Source organism: Zootoca vivipara, chromosome 11, assembly GCF_965207765.1.
Source record: "Zootoca vivipara chromosome 11, rZooViv2.hap1.1, whole genome shotgun sequence".
Lineage (NCBI taxonomy): Eukaryota > Metazoa > Chordata > Lepidosauria > Squamata > Lacertidae > Zootoca > Zootoca vivipara.
Window position 1 is genome coordinate 45,408,225 of NC_142594.1, and position 24,793 is coordinate 45,433,017.

Consider the following 24,793-nt stretch of genomic DNA (forward strand, 5'->3'; position numbering starts at 1 on the left):
GCAGAAATTGTTGCAATTTGCATGTTCAGATGAGGTCAAGAATGGATATCGTGCAAGCAAACGGGGGCTGCATTAACTACCTTTATGTTTTTAGACTACAAACATTATGCAAACAATGGTACCGTAATATGCAATATGTACATAATTTGATTTATTTAATCACACACAACACACACGTCTCAAAGTGATGCACAATAAAACTAGAGAAGAAACAGTGAAAACACCACAAAAACCAGCAGATATATTTTAAATAAACACACACACAAAATACAAAATAGACACCCAGGGCAGAGACTCATTCATCAAACTGAAAATCTGTCAGGGGGAAATGTCTTCAGTTTCTGGAAAGTGGGGATAGAGGGTGCCTGTCATATCTTGAAAAGCCCTGTTTTGTGTTACTGTGGAGTGAGCTTCTAGTATCTTTAGAACTTGCAGGAGAAACTCTCCAGCAGACCGCAGTGACCTACTGGATATATAAGGGATACAGTGTTCAAAACTTCCATTGTTCTAGGTGTATTTTGCGACAGGGAATTTCATTAGCGTGAGCAGTTTCTGAGCTCTGGGCGCAGGACTGTGCCTAAGATTTCAGATTTAAACTGCAGAGTGGAAGGAAAGGAGGACCTTTTTCTGCCTCCCCACTTCTAGCTACTCTCTGAAGACTGGAGAAGAGACCCTCTTAAGAATATTAGGGGGGTAGGCAGGGGAGGGAATAGACCATGTGAAAAATGAACATCATAAATTTAGCTGCAGTTCGTTCATTTTCAGCTTTGTATTCTTGTCATTAAAAAAGGGCGCCTAGAAATTCCGTTGTTGCACCCATAACCTAGGTCAAAGGTGCAGTGCCAGACCTTTCTTTAGTCTTATCTCTGCTTTCCCTTGACTCTTGCTGTGGTTCAATGGAACTCTGTTCCTATTTTGGTCACAACCTTGACCTTTGTATGTTTTCTTCATTCCAATTTTATCCCGCCTTTCTTCAAAGGAGTTCAGACTGGCATACACACCTCATACAATCCACTTTTTAACCTCACAACAATCCTATGAAATAGGTTAGGCTGAAAAAGAGTGATTGGCCCAAGTTCAACCATCACAGTTTATGGAAGAGCCAAGATTTGAACACAAGGCTCCCTAGCCCTGGCCTTACACTCATTAATCTGTAATACCCTTTCACGGATATAGTAAGGTTATTCACAGTTATCCAACATTGCCTATTTTAGTTATAACAGATTTATTCATTTGCTGACCCATTAAGATCTTTTAAATATGTATATATGCATATTTGTTCGCCATGTTCCAGTAGCTTTAGTACAGAAATTATTTCAGCAATTTTGCCTTACAGAACCTTTTATTTTGGCTGCCCCAAATGTCGCATTTTTCTGCATATTTTGAGATGCACCTCTCCAACATCATGAACCCTTTATTTTTAGCTGCTATGGGCCGCCCTGTACTCTTGAAGAAAAATGGGGAAGGAAGGCAGTTTGTAAAGTGTACAGTCTTTCAACAGGAAGTCATATAAATGGAATAAACTATTCCTGCATTGGTATGTAAGCAAACACTAATGAACCACATAACTTTCAGAAAAGTTCCCAATCAAAATTTAAAGACTCCTAGTAAATTTAGAATTTGAAACTTATATACCATAACAGGAAGGACTATAATGAATCCCATGGAGCCTTGGTCACTGGATTTTACTCATTGCAGGTTTTAAGGAGGTAGGAGTAACATTTATTGTAACTGATCTAGTTTCTCACGTGTTATAAGTAAATCCAGATCCAAGTCTGGAATCTCAGATCAAAGCCCTCCCTCTCATATGTTATCTAGGTTTAAGATGCAAGTAAGTGAACGGTAACATCTGAAATGACTCTTGAGCAATAAGATGTTAGACTAATCCAGCGCAATGTCCACTGTCCACCCTTGGATCTCAGCACTTCTTGATAAAGATTTATTCCAGGAATGCAATACAAGCCTATGTACATTTACTCAAAAGCTAAGTCACACTTTCAATGGAACTTGTTCCCTGCTATGTGAGCATAAGGTTGAAGCCTTAGTTACACATCCTTCTTTAAGATATGAACATATAAGCAGCCCCCAAAATAAAACGATAATGGTATTAAAAACACATAAACAAAAATCACTTGCAGCTACAAATTACTAGTACAGTAGTTCAAAACAAAAACACATATTAGTTTCTCAAACTCCACTTATCATTTGTGTTTTTTCATCTGTGGATATGGGAACAGGCACAGCATGTTGTTCCTACTATTATTCAAATAAGGATCTCGATACAAAAAGTTCCAAAGTGGACCATGCAATGCACCAAGAGAAAGGGGGTGTTCTTTGCCAGCAGCTGATTGCCATGTACAGATCTGGGACTGCTTAAATCCCATTCACATGCATGCAACACCCATTTAATTAGGCCTTTCATCTTGTTGATGCACGTGCAAATCGTGTATCCTTGCTCATGCTCTACTGCTCTGGATCAAACCCCTATCATTAAGGAAACGTGTAACCTAGGCAAAAAGCCAAGGCACGCAGACAAACTGCACAGCTCACGTCCAAAGAAACAGCTTTTTAAGTCGAATTTAACTAAATACAATTGGGATTTGCTTTGCAAATAGTCATTGCATTTTCAAACTTGGCGAAGCTTTACATTTGTGGATTTCTTTTGCTTTCATTCAGCATCACCAGCTTTTGACGGCTTTCTAGCTAGCTAACTGCCAAGTGGCAGGATCTTATGACGAAACCTTCCGGGCCCACAGCTAGGGCTCAGGAGGGCAGAGGGCATGCTTTGCAAACAGAAGTCCTAAGGTCCAAATCCTGTTGTCGCAGGAAGGAAGACTGGGAAAGAGCTCTGGCTTGAGGACCTGGAGAACCAATGCTAGCCTGCTTACACAATTATGGGTTAGACGGACCAAGTGTAAACCAAGGATTCAATTCTAAGCACACTTACCGGTACTCTTGCGAGTAGACCCTGCTGAAGTGAGTGAGGCTTGCTTTTGAGGAGACATGTGCAGGACTGCACTGCATCGGGTTAATGGGAAGGGTAGGCAAGGGGTGAGAAACATTGCTTCCTTCCAGATATTTACTGTATATATTTTGTTTGTAAAAAGCACCCTCTATCATTTTCTTGAAGAATAAAAGGTAATTGTTATATACAAGTGTGGAATCTCCCTTGTCAACATCACAAAATCTGAGCCATGCCATCTAATTTCATGCTAGTTTCTGTCTGGTATTTCCATGTATTTAAAAAAAAAATGTTTTGCACCACCCCATAGCATATCAGAATCCATGGCAGTGTACAGATATGACCACCACAGCTATGAATATCAAATAAGATGCATGGCATGTGATTGATGCAGTGGGTTGTACCCTATGAAGGTTCATGGCCGGATTTCCAATATGGCTTGATCTACATGATGAAAAGGAATGCAGTAATGCAGTGGGACTGTCCTGAAGAACCGGCAGAACAGATGATAAAATTTCAGGCTGCAGGCAGGGCAGGAATCATTTTTCAATTATTTGGCCCAGTTCACACAGCTTGCCAGGATACTATCCCCCACACAGGCTGAAGACGTAAGTGTTAGGTCACAATGCATGTTAGGTCACACTTGGGCTTCTAAGGGTGGAATCTCTCTCTTCCCTGATGCAAGGTCGGATGGTGCCAGCTCTGGACGTTATGTGAACAAAGTCACCAAGTTTATAAAAGTATATGCTTCTATCATTCTCTCCATAACAAGGCCCTTTCTGTTTTCCCTTATCATTTTGTCCTGTTCCAATTCATGCATCTTTAATGATTAAGAATGTGCTCTCCTTCCTTCTAATGCATTCTTCCTCCATTTTATATGCAGGTAAAGGATCCCCATACGTGCTTCCCGCTTGCAATCTTCCTCTTCTTTCCACTAGGCGTCCTTGCCTCTTTTTACAGACAAAATTTAAAATTACTAGGGAGCTGGGATTTTTGCCGCTTTTGTGCATCAGCAAGCGGTGCCGCGCTGCAAACAGCCAGCATTCATATGCATCCTGTGTAAATAAATAATTGTCGAAACTGCGGGAGGAACTCAGAATGGCAGAACATAATTACCCAGCCTGGAAGCCAGCCAGATCACGGTGGTTGACATCCCTGTTCTAGTGAGATCTTTGAAAGTGCAGTGATTAGTTACAATGCTTCACATAATTAAATGAGAATATGAGTGAACGTTCAAAGCGGAATTCAGAAATATCTGTCACCAATTCATTATCTACCAGAACAGCAAAATGGTGCCATTTTAGTGATTTATCTTTAATAGCACCAGCACTACAGTCCAAAAATATATGAGCTGGAGCCATCGTTTAAATACACGAGGAAGGCGGGAGACAAACGCATCAGTAAAAAAATAATAATGACATTCCCCCCCTGTAATTTGGGAGTTGCTTTAAGAAGCAGTAAATGAGCAGCCCTATCATAGAATTTCATTAATTCAGCACAAGATTGGCACAGTAATTCCTAGGAATAATTTTTATTGGTAAAATCTTGGAGAAAAGCTGCTTTGTTTAGTTTTTTTCACCGCCATGAGGGAAAAACAAATCACCTCATAACGTTTTTAATTTTAACAAGTTTTCATCAATACAAATTAAGCAGTACAGAATGAGTATAAGCCTCAGCAACATATTCAGATTATTACTTAAAAACATCAGATCCAGATATTAAATTTATTATTAAACTATGGTGGCATATCTAAAAAGGCATTTCATTAGTTAATGCAAAGATATGTAATTGGGTACTGATTGCCTCTCACTATATTTAAGTGGTGGAGAGATTTTAGCAACGGAGCAGCGTCTACTGATTAAAAGCTGCAGAGGGAGGGGGAAATCAAGCACAACAAGATAGCAAAAAAGATTGGGGGGGTTAAAAACAAACCCACAGCAACAAAATGGCAGCAAAGGCTGTTCTCTGCACCCATGCTGTCATGTGATGCAACTATGCCGTGAAATGCCAGTGAGAGTTGGTGCATAAAGTTGGTGGCACCTAGGCTAAGGCTTGGATCCTAATCCCCCCCCCCAGGCCAATCCCATAAACTGAAGACGAGTCGTACTCCATGTGTCCAACTCTCCTACTGCATGGGATGAAACTTACAATCTGGGTCTATTTTATATCTGCTCCAAGACTGGATTCTGCTCTTAGATTGTATAAAAGGCTCTACTCAGTTGCAAACCAATATCTTTTAATGATTATAACGTAGTATGACATATTGTTACAACTAATTAGTACGCATCCTTGTTCAGGAAATGTATGAAGTATGCAATGCCAAAACCGATTTAAATCAATGGCTTACAGTACAGTCAAATGCACACCAGGTCAGAAGTGAGTCCCAATGAGTTCGGAGGGACTTTTACTGCAAGGTACCCAGTTTCTCCGAAAATAAGACATACAGTACCCATAAAATAAACCGCAGCAGGATTTCTAAGCATTTGCGCAATAGAAGCCATACCCCGAAAATAAGACATAGTGATAGGCGCAGTTCTGGAGGCTGCCAAGGAAGAGGCTAGGCTGGACATGTAATTTAAAAAAATAAGACATCCCCTGAAAATAAACCACTGTGGTTTGTTTGTTTGTTTGTTTGTTTGTTTTGAGGGAAAATAAATATAAGACGGTATCTTATTTTCAGAGGAACACGGTAGGTGTGTAAAGGGATTGCAACCTTAGATCTTTTTTTTTCTTGGCAATTTAAATAATGGTTTTAACTCGCCTGGATTTAAATTCATCCACTCCGTTTCCTGGACAAAGAATGTGGCATCTGTAATACGGTAAATACTAAGGTGGTTGCCCTTGCTTTGGGAGGGGGGGGTGCAAAGTACAAGTCAATGTACCGTGTATACATAAGGGCCATGGTTCAGTCCCCAGCATCTGCAGTGAAAGATTTTTAGGGCAGATCCGCACCATATATTCAAAACTGCATCTAACACACATTTAAAGCCCTTGATATGCCACAAAGGGGGAACTGTACTTCGTTGTGGGTACTGAAAAAGTGCATATTTGTAAGGGGCAAGCCCCAGTTCCCAGGATTCTTTGGGGGAAGTAATGAGCTTCAAATGTGTGTTGAATGTGTTTTAAATGGTGTGGATCTGCCCTCCGATAACAACAGGGCCAGGACAAATTTGCCTGAGACCCTGGAGAGCAGGTGTCAGACAGTGTAGACATGTTTTGACTAGATGAGCCAATATTTTAGAAAAAGGCAGCTTCATATAGAAGATTACTGTATGACTCAAATGCTATATTATACCATTACAACACAGTTCTCCTACAATATTATTCTGTTATTATTTAATTCCTATACGGCTTAATACGTTGAAAAAATATCTCTCAACAAGTGGTGTACAAAAAACTGAAGCGACAACAAAATATTACAATAATAAACAGTTTCGTATAGAAATGTTACATTAATCCAAAGCTACTAATATATATAAAATCAACATCAATTCTTTTTCCTTCTGACACACTCTCAGCCTCCAGGTTCTCACCCAGGGTCCAAACGAACGCTCAGCTCACAAAATTCTCACAATGAGACTCTAACCATTTGTCTGAACTCCCCTGAAATAATTGTAGGAAGCAATGTTCTGTTAAGAGACTCTCACTTCAAGTAGCATTTTAAGTTTTGTTTCTTTAGGTTGTAGGTTCAAGCCCCACATTGGGGGGGGGATCTGCATTGCAGGGGGTTGAGCTAGATGACCCTCCGGGTCCCTTCCAGCTCTAAAATTCTATGATTCTATGACATATGTAGAACGACTACCTGGTCATTCTACACAGCATTTTAACCCGGCAGATATACATTCTCATTAACATAATTCCATCTCTCTGAATTTAACAGTACAAAATGATCTGGTGATTTGTGGGTATTACGTTCTCAATTACGTTTCTCATCTGGAAACCAGCAAGCACTTCTCAAGTGTGATCTTTTTAAGTCCACACTCAGGTCATGTATCATACAATCTACACTGGCACAGTACAACTCATTCTTGTGAGTATAATATGCTTTAAACTGCTTTTAATTTTCTGTTTTAAATGGTTGTGACCCACCTTGGGACCTTTGGATGAAAGGTGGGGAATAAATCAAAACATAACGACAAGACATCATAGACCTAGCGTGGAAGTTCACATGCAAGGCATAAAAGTAATCATCTTCCTCTGTTGCTGTTCCCCAACAGCTAGTATTCACAGGTATTCACAGGTAGGCTGCCTCTGAACCTGAAAGGTTTCCGATAGCTATCATGGAGGGCAGCTTCCTTACATTTGCAGAATGCTCTTTTAAACCCATCATTCCTTGCAGTACGCTCACATAAATCCAGGAGTTACAAAGGTTATTTAATGAAAAATGAGGAAGATAACTAGCATTCACCCATATCCTGGCCTAAATTTGCTTATCCTAGGAAACCTAAGCCTGAATCAAGATAAAGTATACTGTATGTACATCAAAACATCTCAAAAAGCTAGCACACAAAAAAGATACTAACAATGAGAAACTTCTCCATTTGCTAGGGCAAAACGGGGCATTAATGAAGAATTCTTTGTGGTATCACTCATCAGTTAATGCAGTTCTTTGGTAATCATCTAATGTAACATCTGGGAGGATAAAGGGGTGAGCCCATCATCTGTTAACATTTCTTTCTCCCCCCCCTTAAGTTGCCTGCTTACGTCTCATCCAACTAATTATAAATGTAACACGTGAAGATCCTGTGGGTTTTGAATTATTAGATCAGGGGTCAGCAACCTTTTTCAGCTGTGGGCCGGTCCACTGTCCCTCAGGCCATGTGGTGGGCCAGACTATATTTTGGGGGGAAATATGAACAAATTCCTATGCCCCACAAATAACCCAGAGATGCATTTTAAATAAAAGGACACATTCTACTCATGTAAAAACACACTGATTCCCAGACTGTCTGCAGGCTGGATTGAGAAGGCGATCTGGCCCCTGGGCATTAGGTTGCTTACCCCTGTCTTAGATTTTCCTACCGTGGGAAACAGCCCAAACTGTTGACTACTAAAGGGTATCTCCTGTTTCAAGATCCACCAATTGTTATTTGCTTCTAAGCAGCTGGTAGAACACCCCAAAGAGCAACCCGTCTTACATTCATAAAAATCAACTTCAAAAGAAGAGGAAAAACCCCAAACCTTGCTCAAATCTAACAAGTACCACCAAATCTCCTTTTTCCCAAGGTACCTGATTTGCCAGCGAAGAAATGCAACAAGAGGACACAGAGGATGTTCCTTCCCTCCCGTTTTCAAATAAAAAGTTGATTCCAAGAAGCATTGTTACCATCACAAAAAGGTAACAACTTTGCCACTGGACTTTGCATAGTCTAGCAGCAAAGCATATCTTTCTTGCTGCTGGAGCAAGGTTTAACTTGTGGCTGCGCAAACTTGTTTGAGGAGCCTAGCAAAACCCCAAAGAGATAGAGGAGATAAGATTTAAGGCAGTTTGCGAATAGGGGACATTTTTAAGGTTTGTACTTCCTTTAACCTTAGGTACAAGCTTCAATATTTTTCACTTGATTATTATAGGAGTCGCAATTGCCTTCTCGCTCATTTCTTTTCTCTGAGCTAATAAAGTAACTGGCACAGGTATTATCGATTCACACTCCTTACAATTCCTGCCCTAATCCCAAATTATATACAACCAAAAATAAAAAATAAAAACAAGGAAAATACCTGTATAGTAACTCCTAAGTTCCCCGATTTGCTTCCCTTAAAGTAGAACAGCAAAATACAGAGTCTGGGAACATGTGAAACCCAATATGGGTTATGGTGGTTTTGTCCTGTGTGCCTGAGCCCCATTCTCCCAGGCGCAGGATAACAGCTATCTGCTGTGACCGGGAACAAAGGTAATTTCCCAGAGGAATGCTTAAATATCATTGTTGAACCTGTTCTCTCCTAAAGCTTCTTGAAGAATAGCCATTTGCGTTCAAGGTCATGGTTTTTAACCCATAAAATACTCAGAACAGTTTGGGGCCTCAAAAGAATTGCCTAGAGGTTCGGGGTGGATAATTGTAGTTGACTTATCTTCTCAGGCAGAACTCGGGTGTTCAGTGCTGTGTCAAGCCAAGCAAAATATGCAACTATGGGAACTAAGACATGGCCCCAACCTTCCAAAAATTTTATTCCAAACTAAGTTGCACATGGAACACTTTGATGCTTCTTAAAACAAGAAAAATCTAGGGCCTCCTTCAGAGCAACAACGTATATGAGCAAACACAAGTCACGAGATCACAGTTGGGGGAAAATACGTACACATCAAGTATGTACTATCAATAGTACATTTTGATGTTTTATATGCTTCTCACTCTATAATAAAGAACCGTGTTTCATAAAGTGTTTGGTCAGAAATAGTCTGCTTTGCACCCACAGTACAAAAAACAAGAGTACTCTTAAAAAACATTTTCATGCAAGGAAAACACAGAAGCAGTTTTTCACCATGTTTCATGCTTGTTTTAGGGCAGGTTTCCTCAAACTCGGCCCTCCAGATGTTTTGAGACTACAATTTCCATCATCCCTGAACACTGGTCCTGCTAGCTAGGGATCATGGGAGTTGTAGGCCAAAAACATCTGGAGGGCCAAGTTTGAAGAAGCCTGTTTTAGGGTAAGGGTGGGGAAACCTTTGACCTTCCAGATGTTACTGAACTACAACTCCCAGCATTCCTGGCTGTTGGCCATGTTTTCAGGGGCTGATGTGAGCTGCACTTCTGCCGCATCTGTTTCCTGCTTGGCAGGGGGTTGGACTGGATGGCCCTTATGGTCTCTTCCAACTCTATGATTCTATGATTCTATCTGGAGGGTCAAAAGTTCCCCACCCATTTCAGGGCATTCAGAGAACTCAACAACCTGGTGGTAACACTTATTGAAAAATCGTCCTTGATTGCAGACTAATGGGACAACTTGAACCCCTAGCCGGCGGCAGCAGGGGCTTAATTAGCCACTGTTACATCAACAGCTGTTCCACTTGCAAAAGCAATGGCAGAAGGGTTAAAACAAAAAACCCTCGGCTCCAATACTTTGGCCACCTCATGAGAAGAGAAGACTCCCTGGAAAAGACCCTGATGCTGGGAAAGATTGAGGGCACAAGGAGAAGGGGACGACAGAGGACGAGATGGTTGGACAGTGTTCTCGAAGCTACGAACATGAGTTTGACCAAACTGCGGGAGGCAGTGGAAGACAGGAGTGCCTGGCGTGCTCTGGTCCATGGGGTCACAAAGAGTCAGACACGACAAAACGACTAAACAACGAGAGAGAGAGAGAGAGATTCCACTACCACCCAAAAGGAACTGTTTATGGGCTCTAAATAGTTCCCAGCGGCAGTGGTACTTTCCCTTTGGCTTGCCCCCTCTTCAACTCCCTATCTCTACAACGCATTGTTTCCTCTGGTTCCTGTTTTACAGGTCATTCCCTACTTTGCTCAACTTCCTTTAGCCACTGTCTCTTGGCCAGCTCTTCTAGGATTTCTCTTCCCTTAGCAAAGAGCACTGCGAGTTTCTTCAGAACCAACTCTCTGATTAGCCCTTTCTGGCACTTCTCTTCTTCTCAAATCCAATTCCCCCAGCTGTAGCCATAGGGTCCTCTTTCTCAGTTCACTACCTATTCTGCCTTCAGCGTCCTTGTTCTACGTCTCCCTGATCATTATATTCCTGGAGCCTTTGCCCATTCCTCCTTGTGTGACATTTGAATGCCAGCCATACGGACAACTTTCCCTTCTCTCGCAGAAGCTGGACTGCAAACTATTTATTCGATGTCACTGAATCAATTCAGCCAATCATGCTTCATTACCACAAGTGCAGTACAGTATAATAAAAACGTATAATAGGTGCATTTGTTAGGTTATTCTTTCACAAGGTTTCAAGGCAGGTTAAAAGGTAAAGGGGCCCCTGACCATCAGGTCCAGTCGTGTCCGACTCTGGGGTTGCGGCGCTCATCTCACTCTATAGGCCGAGGGAGCCGGCGTTTGTCCGCAGACAGCTTCTGGGTCATGTGGCCAGCATGACAAAGCTACTTCTGGCGAACCAGAGCAGTGCATGGAAACGCTGTTTACTTTCCCGCCGGAGCGGTCCCTATTTATCTACTTGCACTTTGATGTGCTTTCGAACTGCTAGGTGGGCAGGAGCTGGGACCGAGCAATGGGAGCTTACGCCGTTGCTGGGATTCGAACCGCCGACCTTCTGATCAGCAAGCCGTAGACTCTGTGGTTCAACTACCAATTCAGTGTTGCTCAGGGTTCCTAAGCAACTTCATGTCTCTTTCACAACAGTGAGATTTGGTATGGCTGTCAACAAATTAAAGAATGTTTAGCTGATTAATTATCTGCCTTTTAACCAATTAATCCATTTTGTTTATATTCATTTCTGCTGCATGAAACTTCTACTACGGTAGTTTGGGGTTTTGTTTTTTTTTTTAGATAATCAGAAAAGTATAGTGTAACTTAATAAACAAAGGTAGTTATTGCTAGAAGGAAAAAACATCTTAAGTATTTTCTTTTTCATTTTATTTCACAGTAACATACAATACGGATTAAAATTTCCCTCCAACCAATTAATCAACTAAAGCTTTAGTTGATTCAGATTAGTCTACAGATTAAAGCCCTACTACTCTGTGTTCTGAGCTATAATACTACAGCTCCACAAAAATTGATTGGCAGCAGATAAAGGTCGAAATGCACAACTTCACAGAATGTACAATGACAGTTTAGAAACCAGTGCCACAAGATGCAATGCTGATCACTGGCTTGGATGGCATGATCACAGGGCGCTTAGACAAATTTGCGGCCAATCAGCCACAACAGCAAAATACAACCACAGGGTTTGGCGCTTTTGTGTGTGTGTAGCTATCAGTTCCTGCTGTGGGTAATCAGGAAGGGAAGGCTGTTGCCTCCACATACTGCTTGTGGTCTCCTTGAAAGCATCTGGCTAGCCACTGCAGGATGCAATGCTAGACCAGGTGGACCTTTGATCTGATCCAGCAACTAGGTCCTTATGTACTTATTTAGAGGTATTCATTACTCCCAATAGACTCGGCAGTTCTGCTGCTCTACAATCGAATATATCCAGCACTCTTGTGGCTACCTTTTTGTAATCCAAATGTTTCCTTGTGCCTGGATCCATAAGATTTGGTTATTATTTCAAATTTTATGTTCTAATCTCACCTCACATGACCAGTGTGCACCTCTCCTTTCTGTTCTTTGTCTTTCTCAGTTTTCCTTCCCCTATCACACTTCTTTTATGCATCTACTCTTCCTTTAGACAGCTGCCTTTTGTCAGCTTTCAAGTCTCAGCTCTCATTTCCTATGTCTCCACCCTCATCAGATACTACCTTCTCAAATGCCTGCATCCTGTTTTTCCAGGTCTTTGCTTTTCCTACCCCTTCTCCCCTTCTCCCAGACCCTTCTGCCTGCCCACCTCTTCCCAAGCATGAAAACAGCATGGCCAACATCTACCAAGGCACATTCTCTCTTCCCATCTCAAAGAACCAGTACTTCACCAGTCAAAGCAGGACAGGTGAATGAAGCAGGACACTGGATGATTTACTCCCTAAATGATTTTCAAGGCTACACCAATGCTGTTTACATGGCAGAAATATATGCTTACATTTGTCAGTCCTTCTTCCTTGCAATCTCAAATTGTGTTTTTCTAGGACTGGTCAAGCGATTGCTTACTTTCAGCTTAGCTCCACCTACGGTACCACCCTCCCTTATCTCCCGAGTGCTTACACATGTAAACCACTGTGACTGGAACCATTTTGAAATCTGTTTCAATTACATACTGAACTGAAAATTAAACTCGACTCAACAGAGGCCACCGCAGCTACCACCTGGACCTATTCAGTGGTCACTGCAAAACATGCCAATTTTTAAAGCTGTCCGTTATATCAATTAAGCATCTCTCTGCTGAAAGGCAAGTGTAAAGGCCAAAGTGGCTGATGGAAACAAGGAGGAAACAAAACCTTCTGCACTGTAAGAGAGGACACGGTGTTGGCCTCGCAGTTGCTTCTGTCTCATTCTGGTTCTAAGATGCTTGGGGCCTACTGGACAACTTTATACATATATTTGGGCATGCTGTTGCATTCATTGTCATCGAACACGTGGTGCTTAACTGTAGCAAACCCTAATTATGGGGGTTTTTTTGCCTTAACTGATGGTCAATGTTGTGGGATGCAAAGGGTTAGGTGCAGTCAAGTCACAACAATCCCTAGAGAGTCCACTTGGAGGACTGTGGGGGAACACATGACTAGCTTGGTTTCCTGTTCCTCCACATGCAAATGAGTTGGGGAAATGGCAGATAAATTCACTAGCGAGAAGCCATTTCCTCCTCTTGGACCAGACCTCTTGGACTACACACATCTAAGAAGCAACATCTTAGCGAGTCTCCATCTAGGCTTCCAGCCCAGAGAGAGATGAGATGGAGTCTCACTTCCTATAAGTGAACTTCACATGTATATATCACTTTTTACCTAAGCCAGTCTACCTCTTGAGTGTGCTGTACCTCGAGATGCTTGTAAGTAAACATCTTTTATACTTTTAAGAGCATTGTGTCGTGTCTTTTCTTTTAAGAGGGAAAAAGGGGAAAATACCAGTAAGATACACTTTATTTTACAGGCTTAAATCAAGCCTGCACAAACGCTTTTCTGCTGTGTATTTTGCAAAAGGGGAATGGTTTTACTCTGCTAAAGTTTGGTGCTTGCTAGCGCAAGCAGGGATAGGATATATTAAACAATATCTCCTCATCCACATCCCTGAACATTCCCACAAATGTTCTGTTTTTAACTATTTATTTTGTGCTTTTATCCTGTGTTTTTATCTAGTGAACCACTCTGAGATCTTCAGATGAAAGGCGCTATATATAAATCTAATAAATAAGTGAGAATACACACAACTCCCCATCTCTTTCCCTTCTCCTCTGTTGAACGGAAGGAAGCAAAGGTGTAGTACAGCAAGCAAAGATTTTTCAACAGACAGGGAACACACACATCCACATAAAGGCTTGGAGACGCAAAACAAACCAAAGTTCTCAAACCTATGGGAAAGGTTGGAACCTGTTGCAATCCAGCCCCTCTCATCAAGATGGCAGCCAACATGAAACTCAAGATCCCCACCACCAATATATCTGTCACTGGAACACTGTGGTAGGAAGTTAGAGGATTAATATGCCTTGCTCATCCTTAGTTCCAAGGAATGGTCTGAAAGCAGATGAGGCATCAAAGCAATAGAAGCTCTGCAGGTCTTGGTCTGGCCATGGGAGCCCTATGAGTTCCATGATGGAATAAAAGTGATGTATAAATGTAATAAATAAATATTAACCATGTCCTGGAAAACAGGGAATGAACTGACCTCAATATAGTTCCCTACTTAGTACCACCATCAAGCAACTGTTCATTTAGCCCCATATTGTCGCTTAGGGGTGGTATCCCTCAGCTGAACAATTTCCCAGGACTATTTGTCCAATCACTTGTGTAGCACCATAGATACCGGTAGATAGATAGATAGATAGATAGATAGATAGATAGATAGATAGATAGATAGATAGATAGTGGTATTATTGCACATTGTAAAGGCAGTGCTTTGAAAAGAAAATGGATTTTTACAATCTCAGAGGAATTTGTTCTTAATTTCATGTGAAATTATGCACATCCTAAGTAGGCAAGAGCAAGGCTGAGCTGGGAGGTGATACTTGCATGGATAAACGAAGGAGGAATAAGAGACACGTGAGATGAGTGCATATTAAGGATTTTTGTTTGGTGGGGTATTTATTCAGTGACAGTTTTAATACATTTTCTGGATTTTAGGGAGCAGAATGTCATGACACAGACTTTCCCCAGCGAGATAGATGATATACAGATATAGATGTAGATATAGATATATCACATAAGTTTTACAATACAATTCTATGTGATCTATAGAATAGAAAGCCGACACCCCTTGAAAAGTATATTTATCCAGAACCTTACAGAAATACATTAAGTACAAGTGCCATTATACCATGGGCATCAGCATATATGTCACCTTCCCAGCTTCCATGAGCTCTATGGCTCTTTTGGGTGGAAGAGTTTACTCTCAGAGTTCTGGCTTCCTTCTCATGTACTTTTACACTGATAAACAGTTTGCAGAATTCCAACGTTTATTTTACTTATTTCATTTCTATCCCACTGACTTCCAAAGAACTCAAGGTGGTGTACACAAAGTTTCCTTGCAGTCTCCCATCCATGCAGTGACTTACACTTGCTTAGCTTATTTAAGCATGGAACCTGTATCACTAAATAATAATATGCAGCTATTCTAATGATTAAAGAATGAAACTAGCAGCCGTTCCAAGCGTTCATAAAATTATAGAAATGTGAAGGCACCAAATTAACATGAACAATGGATAAGAGTTTATGGAGCATTATGCTACGGTACAAATTACATTTGTGGTACAAACAACTATGATTATTTCCAATCAAGTGTCATGTCTGTTCTATAGTGTTCATGTTTAATTTGTGGTAAGTTTAAACCACTTGTTGATGGGTGATTTTTTAAAAAATAATAATAATTAAAATAGCCATTAATTGGAGGGATGCTGCATATTTTGTAACAAGCCACCATGGCAGTAGGCAATTAGCTTCCAATATAATAATGACACACTGAGTAATTACTTACAAGTAAACCCTAAGAAACCCAACACATACCAAGAAGGATAAGAGATACCGGTAAGTGTTTACCGGTATTCATAGAGCAACCAAAATTATAATAAAGTAGTAGATCAACAGGAAACAGAATGTCCTAAAGTGTGAAATATTCTGCAGCGTTCTCACTTTGCAAACCGTAAGGTCAATAAACATTTCCAGGCAAATTAACAAATATTTATTTAGCTCTCAATACAGGCATAAAATGGAAGTCTATGAAACCGACAATTCTGAATGTATGTTAAACTCATATACAAGAGACAGATTTTTTAAATTATTATTTTTGCATTCTCTTAAAACACCAGTATATGCTCCAAATGGCTGATGAGAGAAGCCTGGGCTTTTGTGATTAATGAAAAATGAACTAACTACTAGCTGACTTTTGTTGCCCTCAGACCTACTTGTCTCAATTTTTCTTAAAAGCAAATCGAACAATGCTTAAAATTCAACAAAAGAAGATTTCTTAGAAGTGAAAACATCTCCCTTTCTTCTGTCTTGCTATCTGACCTGCAGGATTTTGACCTAGAAGGTCAAAATACAAGCTAAGATTGCTCTACCTACACCATAACACATCAAAATCTGATATACTGGCAGTTTCTATATTTTAATGCCATTTAATCAATTAGTGTTTCTTAAGGGAGTGCCATTTCTACTTCTGCAAAACAAATGATTTATGGAAGACCCTTAATCAAGCAATTCTGTTGTTCTTAAACAAGAAAGCACTTCCAAGGCCCTAGTGCCGGAAAGGGCGTGCTGCTTTGTTTTGCTAACAAAACTGCACCAGAAAAATACAATGAAATACTGCACTACTGATTTCTCCATAAGCACCTTACGTATAACCATTTACACATAGCCTGGCCCAATTTCATTCCGCTCCAACATTTACTCATTTCCATACTTTCGGTTATCATCCATTTGCGAACATTAATCTGGTTTAATCTATTCTAGTGCATTCCTTACACTAATATAAAATTGGCTTGTGCTCAGAATTCTTTTGAGAGTTCTGATTTAATCTTCTGCTGCAAAGCTGCCCCCAAATAACCCCACACCTAGCACACTGACACAGCTATTATATATGTTACAGCTGAATAAAGGAACGCCTAACATTCATAACTAACCATTCAAAATGCTTATACTCCAAGCCCAGCATAAATATAGCCCCACTTTAGCTTTGAGAAAGGCTGAAGGGTGAACGATGAGTCTTCTAACAAAATCCTTACAAAGATGTAACTGCTCATATATGTTACTCTCAGAGTTGGACAATATAGATACTAGGGTTGTATTCCTAGACACAGCAAGGCTCTCCAAGGTAGTTTTTAAATGGAAATGCCAGAAATTTAACCTGGAACCTTCTGCGCAAGTAACATCTGCTTTATTCACTGGGCCGAGGGCACTTCTACCTCTCTGTCTAAGCGGTATCTCACCTATTTCCCAGGCTGAACAAGACGGACTTCCAGGTTTTCCATTCTAATGCTCCTGCTCTCCCAAATTTGTGTTGCGTTCTGAAAAATAACGTTGACTCTCCTTCAGAAGAATCCTGCCTCTCCTTCACTTTATTTGTTTATTTAGGACTATTTATGGCCCTCCTACCAACCAAAGTCCTCAAGGCAGCTCACAATATATTTAAAACACAATAAGACAGACAGTGATGCAACACTTTGTTCCTGATTACGGAAGCCTACCACTCAGGTTCTATAGAACACTTCATTATGGCACATTGTAAAAATGTTGTCTAAAAGCAGGTTGTTGCAAGTTGCCGTGGGGCGCTGACCAAAAACTGAATCCCACTCCACATTCCTGCTCCAACCACGGAAGTCAACAGGTGGTCTTCTCTGCCATCTCTCAGCCTAACCTAGGTCCCAGGATTATTGTGATAGTAAATGAGGTTAAGGATAGTAAAGGATTTTGCACATGGAGAAGTATAATATAAAATTTGCAGCTCAGTGTTCTACCAAGGCTTGTGCTGTCCAAGTGATTTTAGAAACAGACCAAACTCTAAAATCACAGCTGTCATATCTTCTGCCATTTATGTGACATTCCTCACAGAGAAAGAGGAAGTAATCTGCTTTTGAAGAGTAGTGTGAAGAGTAGACAGAAAGATCAAGGCTTGTAGGTGCCTGATCATCCTTGTTTATATGTACATCATTTGAAATGGCAATATAAAAGGAAATCCCTAAAATTCCCTACCCGAATAAAATGTGAGTTCTCCACAGAAATTAGGAATTACAGAATTATTAGGATGAACATCCCCAAGCTAGGTATAAACAACAACAAACTCTTCACAGAGCACAATTTGGAGGCGAGGCTGATTAGCACTAATACAAACAGCATAAAAGTTGGCAATAAGATACCCCTTTAAAATATTTACATCTTTCCAATAAGGCTTATGGGCAATCTACCTTATGGGCACACCCCAGAGGACAGGATCACACTTCAGAATGACCTTAACAGATTAGACAACTGGGCCAAAGCAAACAAGATGAATTTTAACAAGGAGAAATGTAAAGTACTACACTTGGGCAAAAAAATGAAAGGCACAAATATAGGATGGGAGACACCTGGCTTGAGAGCAGTACATGTGAAAAGGATCTAGGAGTCTTGGTTGACCACAAACTTGACATGAGTCAGCAGTGTGATGCAGCAGCTAAAAAAGCCAATGCAATTCTGGGCTGCATCAATAGGAGTATAGCATCTAGATCAAGGGAAGTAATAGTACCACTGTATTCTGCTCTGGTCAGACCTCACCTGGAGTACTGTGTCCAGTTCTGGGCACCACAGTTCAAGAAGGATATTGACAAGCTGGAACGTGTCCAGAAGAGGGCAACCAAAATGGTCAAAGGCCTGGAAACGATGCCTTATGAGGAACGGCTTAGGGAGCTGGGTATGTTTAGCCTGGAGAGGAGAAGGTTAAGGGGTGATATGATAGCCATGTTCAAATATATAAAAGGATGTCATATAGAGGAGGGAGAGAGGTTGTTTTCTGCTGCTCCAGAGAAGCGGACACAGAGCAACGGATTCAAACTACAAGAAAGAAAATTCCACCTAAACATTAGGAAGAACTTCCTGACAGTAAGAGCTGTTCGGCAGTGGAATTTGCTGCCAAGGAGTGTGGTGGAGTCTCCTTCTTTGGAGGTCTTTAAGCAGAGGCTTGACAGCCATCTGTCAGGAATGCTTTGATGGTGTTTCCTGCTTGGCAGGGGGTTGGACTGGATGGCCCTTGTGGTCTCTTCCAACTCTATGATTCTATGATTCTACATTTTCTGTATAAGTGAATGGAAGGAAGTATGGTGAATTACCGTATTTTTCTGTGTATAAGATGCCCCCAATTTTGGGGGACTCCAAATTAAGAAAACATCCCTCAGCACTACCCGTGTATAAGACGAGCCCCAATTTTAAACCTTTTTTGGGGGGGTTAAAAAACAACAACCTAGTCTTATACACGGAAAAATATGGTACTTACACTAGATTAAGTGACACAAAGTAATGTACAAATATGTTATCCTGCTGGTCATGAAGTCAGGATCTGGCTGAAATTGCTAAAATATCTCAATGCTGTCAGATGCCCTGCAATATGAGATGCATCCTAAAGTAAGGGGTGTCACATATATGTTCTTTATGTTCATGCTTCAAAGGACCCCAGCATATAAAGACAACACAGAATATAATGAAACTCCACAGCTGTGGAGTGCTTCATATTTCATATATCATATTTTGATATGATAATGCAACATAACCTGCTGTATTTCTGTGCTGCAAATTCCACCCTATTCATTACTCGTTTATGGAACAGTTTAAAATAATAAATATTATGGGAACTTAAATGATGGAATTTGAGCAATGGGCGAAACAAAATTAATTAGGTTTTCATGGAATAAAAGCAATCCAGATTCTTATACTGCTGTGGCAGCAGAATATGCATGATTCATTATTTCGGAAATACAATTAGAATGGGTGGGTGGGATCTATATTTAATGTATTGAAATCTTAAAAAAAATATGTTGTCAATGCTTAAAGATGCAGCAGGACCAATTTCCTCAATGTTTTGTTTTATTATGGTTCATGACCGACATAAATGTAAGTTTTTTTTCTGGTGGAGGAAGGGTTACAAACCCACAGAGCTCTTGAAGGCACATTTTGAAGCAGTGCTGTTGAAACTAAACAGGCCCAGATTTGATCAACTACCTGGAAACTCCATGTATGCCACCTTTGGCTACACAAAGCAAAGATGGAATAAAAAAGTAATAAATATATTCACCATCTCATTAAACATTTAGACGCATTATGCCATTATTCACTTTAGATGAGCACTGAGAGAGCATAACACGATACAACAGCATGCCAGCATAACTACTCAACTGTTAGAATGGGGAGGGGATCAGTTTTCAACTCGAAGTCCGCATTCCCTTCTAGGTAATCTTTGCACATGCAAATACTGACCGGGGCCACTGACTATTCAATGTTGCCTTGTACAGTATGCTTCTTTCTACAAATGCTCACACACATCCCTTTCTATCCTCCAACTGGGCAAGCGTTATTAAAGTTCAAGGACACGTTCTAGGCAGGCAGAGCAAGGTTGTCGAGAGGTGTGGCCTAAGGAGAGTCCTGAGGGCCCGACAGAGAGGCCTGGAGGGCCAAATTCCGCCCCCCAGTCTAAAACAGGCATCCCCAAACTGTGGCCCTCCAGATGTTTTGGCCTACAACTCCCATGATCCCTAGCTAACAGGACCAGTGGTTGGGGAAGATGGGAATTGTAGTCCAAAACATCTGGAGGGCCGAAGTCTGGGGATGCCTGGTCTAAAATTCCCCCTTCCTGTGTTGATGGCACAACCTTATCCTTGCAACACATCAGGGAAGCCTTGGCATGCTTACATTTTGGGAAACAGGGACAAACCCCAGCCACTGAGTTTGTCCACAGACCAGCAGCCTTGAAGAAAGAAGACCTACACAACCATTAATTTAGAATAAAAAGCAGTGAAGAACTCAAGCAGATTAGAAAAAATTCCTTCATCCATTAAACGGGATGTTACACCATCCTATATAATAATGTCTATGTTGTCCCTGCGTCCAGATGTCCCGTGTGTCCCTGGGTCACTGCGCATGTGCCCCAGGGATACAGGGATTGGACAGCAGAGACTGCGCGCGCGCACTCTCCCCCCACTCTGCCTCCTCCAACCGCCGCTCCCGCCGGGGTGGAGGCCGACGAAGGCCTCCTCACAACCCTCCCTGGCCGTGAGGAGCGGTGGTTGGAGGAGGCGGGGGGGAGAGTGCGCGCGTCCTTCCTGTCGGCGGCTGGGGGAGAGGAAGGAAGGAGGAGAAAGCGCCGCTTTCTCCTCCTCCGTTCCTGTCCCCCTGCCGCCGACAGCAAGGACGGGTCCCAGGGTTCGGAGAAGCGCTGCGCAAGCGCTTCTCCGAACCCTGGGATGTCTGCTTCCTGTCGGCGGCTGCGGGAGAGGAACGGAGAAGGAGAAAGCAGCGCTTTCTCCTCCTCCGTTCCTGTCCCCCTACCGCCGACAGCAAGGACGGGTCCCAGGGTTCGGAGAAGCGCTGCGCAAGCGCTTCTCCGAACCCTGGGATGTCTGCTTCCTGTCGGCGGCTGCGGGAGAGGAACGGAGAAGGAGAAAGCAGCGCTTTCTCCTCCTCCGTTCCTGTCCCCCTGCCGCCGACAGCAAGGACGGGTCCCAGGGTTCGGAGAAGCGCTGCGCAAGCGCTTCTCCGAACCCTGGGATGTCTGCTTCCTGTCGGCGGCTGCGGGAGAGGAACGGAGAAGGAGAAAGCAGCGCTTTCTCCTCCTCCGTTCCTGTCCCCCTGCCGCCGACAGCAAGGACGGGTCCCAGGGTTCGGAGAAGCGCTGCGCAAGCGCTTCTCCGAACCCTGGGATATCTGCTTCCTGTCGGCGGCTGCGGGAGAGGAACGGAGAAGGAAAAAGCAGCGCTTTCTCCTCCTCCGTTCCTGTCCCCCTGCCGCCGACAGCAAGGACAGGTCCCAGGGTTCGGAGAAGCGCTGCGCAAGCGCTTCTCCGAACCCCAGGATTCTAGCGCCCGTTATTGAACGGGCTGAAAACCACTAGTGTTAATATAAAACACCTATCAGGCAATCACCCATTCCCACCACCCTTCTGAGTACAGTAATACCCCTCCCCACCCTCTCACTATATGTAAGGGTCTGGTGACTTCTGTTTCAGTGTATCTGAAGAAGTGTGCATGCACACGAAAGCTTATACCAATGACAAACTTAGTTGGTCTCTAAGGTGCTACTGGAAGGAATTTTTTTATATATATAAAACAACCAGTTAAACAACTCAGTTCAGAATCCATCAAAACTTGATTGAAAGGGTGAGGGAAATCCCCATTTGAGCAGTAGCCTTAAGTCATAACTTATGAACATTATGTTCTTCTTAATATGTACCCATTAACCAGGGCTTTTTTTCCAGCCAGAACTCACCAGAACTCAGTTCTGGCACCACTGCCATTCTAAGAGAACAAGGGAGGTTTTCATGGCGAATTCCAGCACCTTGTTTTCTAGAAAAACAGCACTGCCATTAACCTTTATGTTATTGGGGGGTTTTTTAAATAAAAAAAAACCTTCTGGGGAGGGAAATCAAGTACCGAAATAACCTGTGCATTTGTCTCCCTCTCTTCTTGGCAAACACCCACATCCTGTAGGCCTGACAATGCAGGGCATTCTTGCATCAACCTTTCCTATAAGGGGATAGTTTTTCACCCAAAATAACCCTCATGCACTGCCTTTCCCCCACAGGGGGGAAAGGTATTTTTGGGGGGAGGGGGCCGGCTATTCTTAAGCAGTGTCCACTCCCAAAAACAATGAGCATAACCTTCCCACCCTTTTCCTGTTTGAAGGGTAAAACTTGCCCTATTATTCCTCACCAAGGAGGGCCAGGCAGAGAGACCAAGCCCACCTCTCCCCTCTCCTTCCTTTTTTTTTGGCGAGGGGGGGGAAGTGGGCGTGGGTAGGCGCCTCCACCCTTCCCCGGTGTTGTGGGGCAGGAGGGCTTTCAAGCAGCCCCGTCTCCTCCCACCTTGACTTTCCCTATGGGGAGGCTTCCCCTTCTTCTTCTTCCCACCCCACCCAGCCCCTACCATTACTCGGTCCAAACCTGCCTCCAAAAGCAGCCACGGCGAGACGAATACGCGAGATGGGAGAGGAGGGAGGGAGGGACGCGCAGAGAAGCAAACAGGCGTCTTCCGTTTGGGAGGCCCAACCGCGCACGGGAGGGGAAGGGGAGAAAGGTTGCGGCCGGGGTGGGTTGCGCCTTGCCCGGCGTGCCCAGCCACTCGAGGCCCCGGCTCCACGGTTCTGGGCAGGCCGCAACCGGAAAGTCATTCCCACCACCGCCGCTCCCCGCTTGTCTAACACGCGCGCACACCTTTTTTTCCTCTCCCAGACACTCCGCCTCTGCCCCGCGAAGCCCCTTCCCCACAGGTACAGCAGATGCAACTTTTAATACCGACTAGATAAACCCCATCCTCTTAAAAACAACGTTAAGACCAACAGGGTGTGTTGGGGTGGGGGGGTAGAGAGAATTGTTATGGATGATAAAATCGGCGACCAATGCATTCCCGCCCCGTATTCTTGTTTTGCACGACAAAAAAAAAAAATTCAGGGAAGACGACGAAAAAAACCAAACCAGTGGGCGCCACCGATTATTATTATTAGCAGCAGCGATCTCCACACACACGCATTTGAGACGACCTATGTGCTGCATGTATCTTCATCTGTGCATTGCACACGTATAACACAGAAAGGGGCATGTTATCATGCAGGCTCAACCTCCCCCCCCCCCGTTACAAAAAATAAATAAATCAAAACCCTTTCCTCTTGTGGGCTCGGGTGTGCACATGATTTTGTAAAGGTTTCTTTCTCTCTCGTTCTCTTTCTCTTTTTTTTTTAAGGCGCCATGTTTATAATCCTCCATCATATATTTAAAAAGAAAAAAGAAGACGCCGGAGACGCCGCCTTCCCCTCGCCTCCCTAACCCAGCCACCCACCCTAATCTCTCCCAGAAAGGCGCACATCCTAATCTCTCCCACAGGGCTGTAAATTTCAAAGTCGTGCCTCTCTTTCTCTCTCTCTCCCCCCACAATCGCCCCCCTTTGCTTTCCTCCTCCTCCTCCTCCTCCCCAGACCGAAGAGCGTCTCTCTCACCTTGTGCTCTGGGCTGCTGCTCTTTCTGTGGCTGCAAAAGGAGAGGAAGGAGAAGAAGAGGAGAAGTTAACCCAGGCGAAACTTTTCAATCCTCTCTCCCCCAAGGCAGCTGCTGCCTCCTTCCTCCTCTCCTCCTCCTCCTACATATTTCTTCCCCCCATCGGAGTTTTATTGTGTCTGAATTTTTCTCTCTCTCTTCTCTCCCTGTCTGTCCACACTTCCAGCTTTCTGGGGGTAAACAGGGTTTAAAAGAACGAAGCCGCGGATCTTTGGGAGAAGGAGAACTCTAGCGGCGTCGGGTGGAGTTGCCGTTGGCTTCTTTCCGCCCCTTGCTTTATTATGCCGGGTTAAAGAGAGAGAGAGAGAGAGCAATTCAAGAGCACTGGTTCTCCCAACTAGTGAAAAGAAAAAAAAGCCATGGTATATATGCTCTCATCTCACAAAATTAGAAGGTTGCCACGGCGTGCGTAATTTTTTGCGCATGGTCCTCTCTCTTCTTTTTTGGAGTTCTTTGTCCATCATAAATTAAGAGAGGTTTGAGAAGGGAAAATGAATAAATACAGCCTTTTCAGAAATATATTTGAGAACAAGGGGTTTCTGCAGGCATCAAATGCCTGTGTGTTATTATATATATGTAACATGAACGTGGATTATTTTATTGGTGGGTTCAGCACGTTTTGCTTCCCATCCCTAGAACTGACAGTGACGAAATGCTAAAATAACCATCAGGCATTAGTAGCCTCTTGTCTAGGTCTGCAATCTTAATTAACGATGACGATTTAAAATTATGTAATTCATCTGATCATGATTATGCTTTAATCAGAATAAGTCCCTTAATAGTCCATTGCATTTTGAGCCACAAACATGGTGGGATAATCCGCAAGGTGCCTGGTTGTAAGGTGGCAAATGTTATCTACCAATCAATTCACTTTAGGATGTTTTCACACATTAACTAAAAAT

The 24,793-nt window shown here is 42.7% G+C and overlaps 1 protein-coding gene across 25 annotated transcripts in view; it reads right to left on the minus strand.

Annotated features, from left to right (window-relative positions):
- The window catches only part of ZMYND11 (zinc finger MYND-type containing 11), a 98,887-nt gene extending 74,793 nt beyond the window's left edge, over window positions 1–24,094 (minus strand). For 7 of the 25 annotated variants that reach the window (XM_088654285.1, XM_088654280.1, XM_088654292.1 and 4 more), the window contains exon 1: window positions 23,834–24,068. The gene's annotated coding sequence lies outside the window, so the exon portion shown is untranslated. Of the gene's footprint in view, window positions 1–11,148; window positions 11,259–23,833 lie in introns of those variants that run through there. The other 18 variants (XM_088654293.1, XM_035130321.3, XM_060280906.2 and 15 more) reach the window with 11 other exon arrangements.
- Window positions 24,095–24,793: the final 699 nt, after the last annotated feature.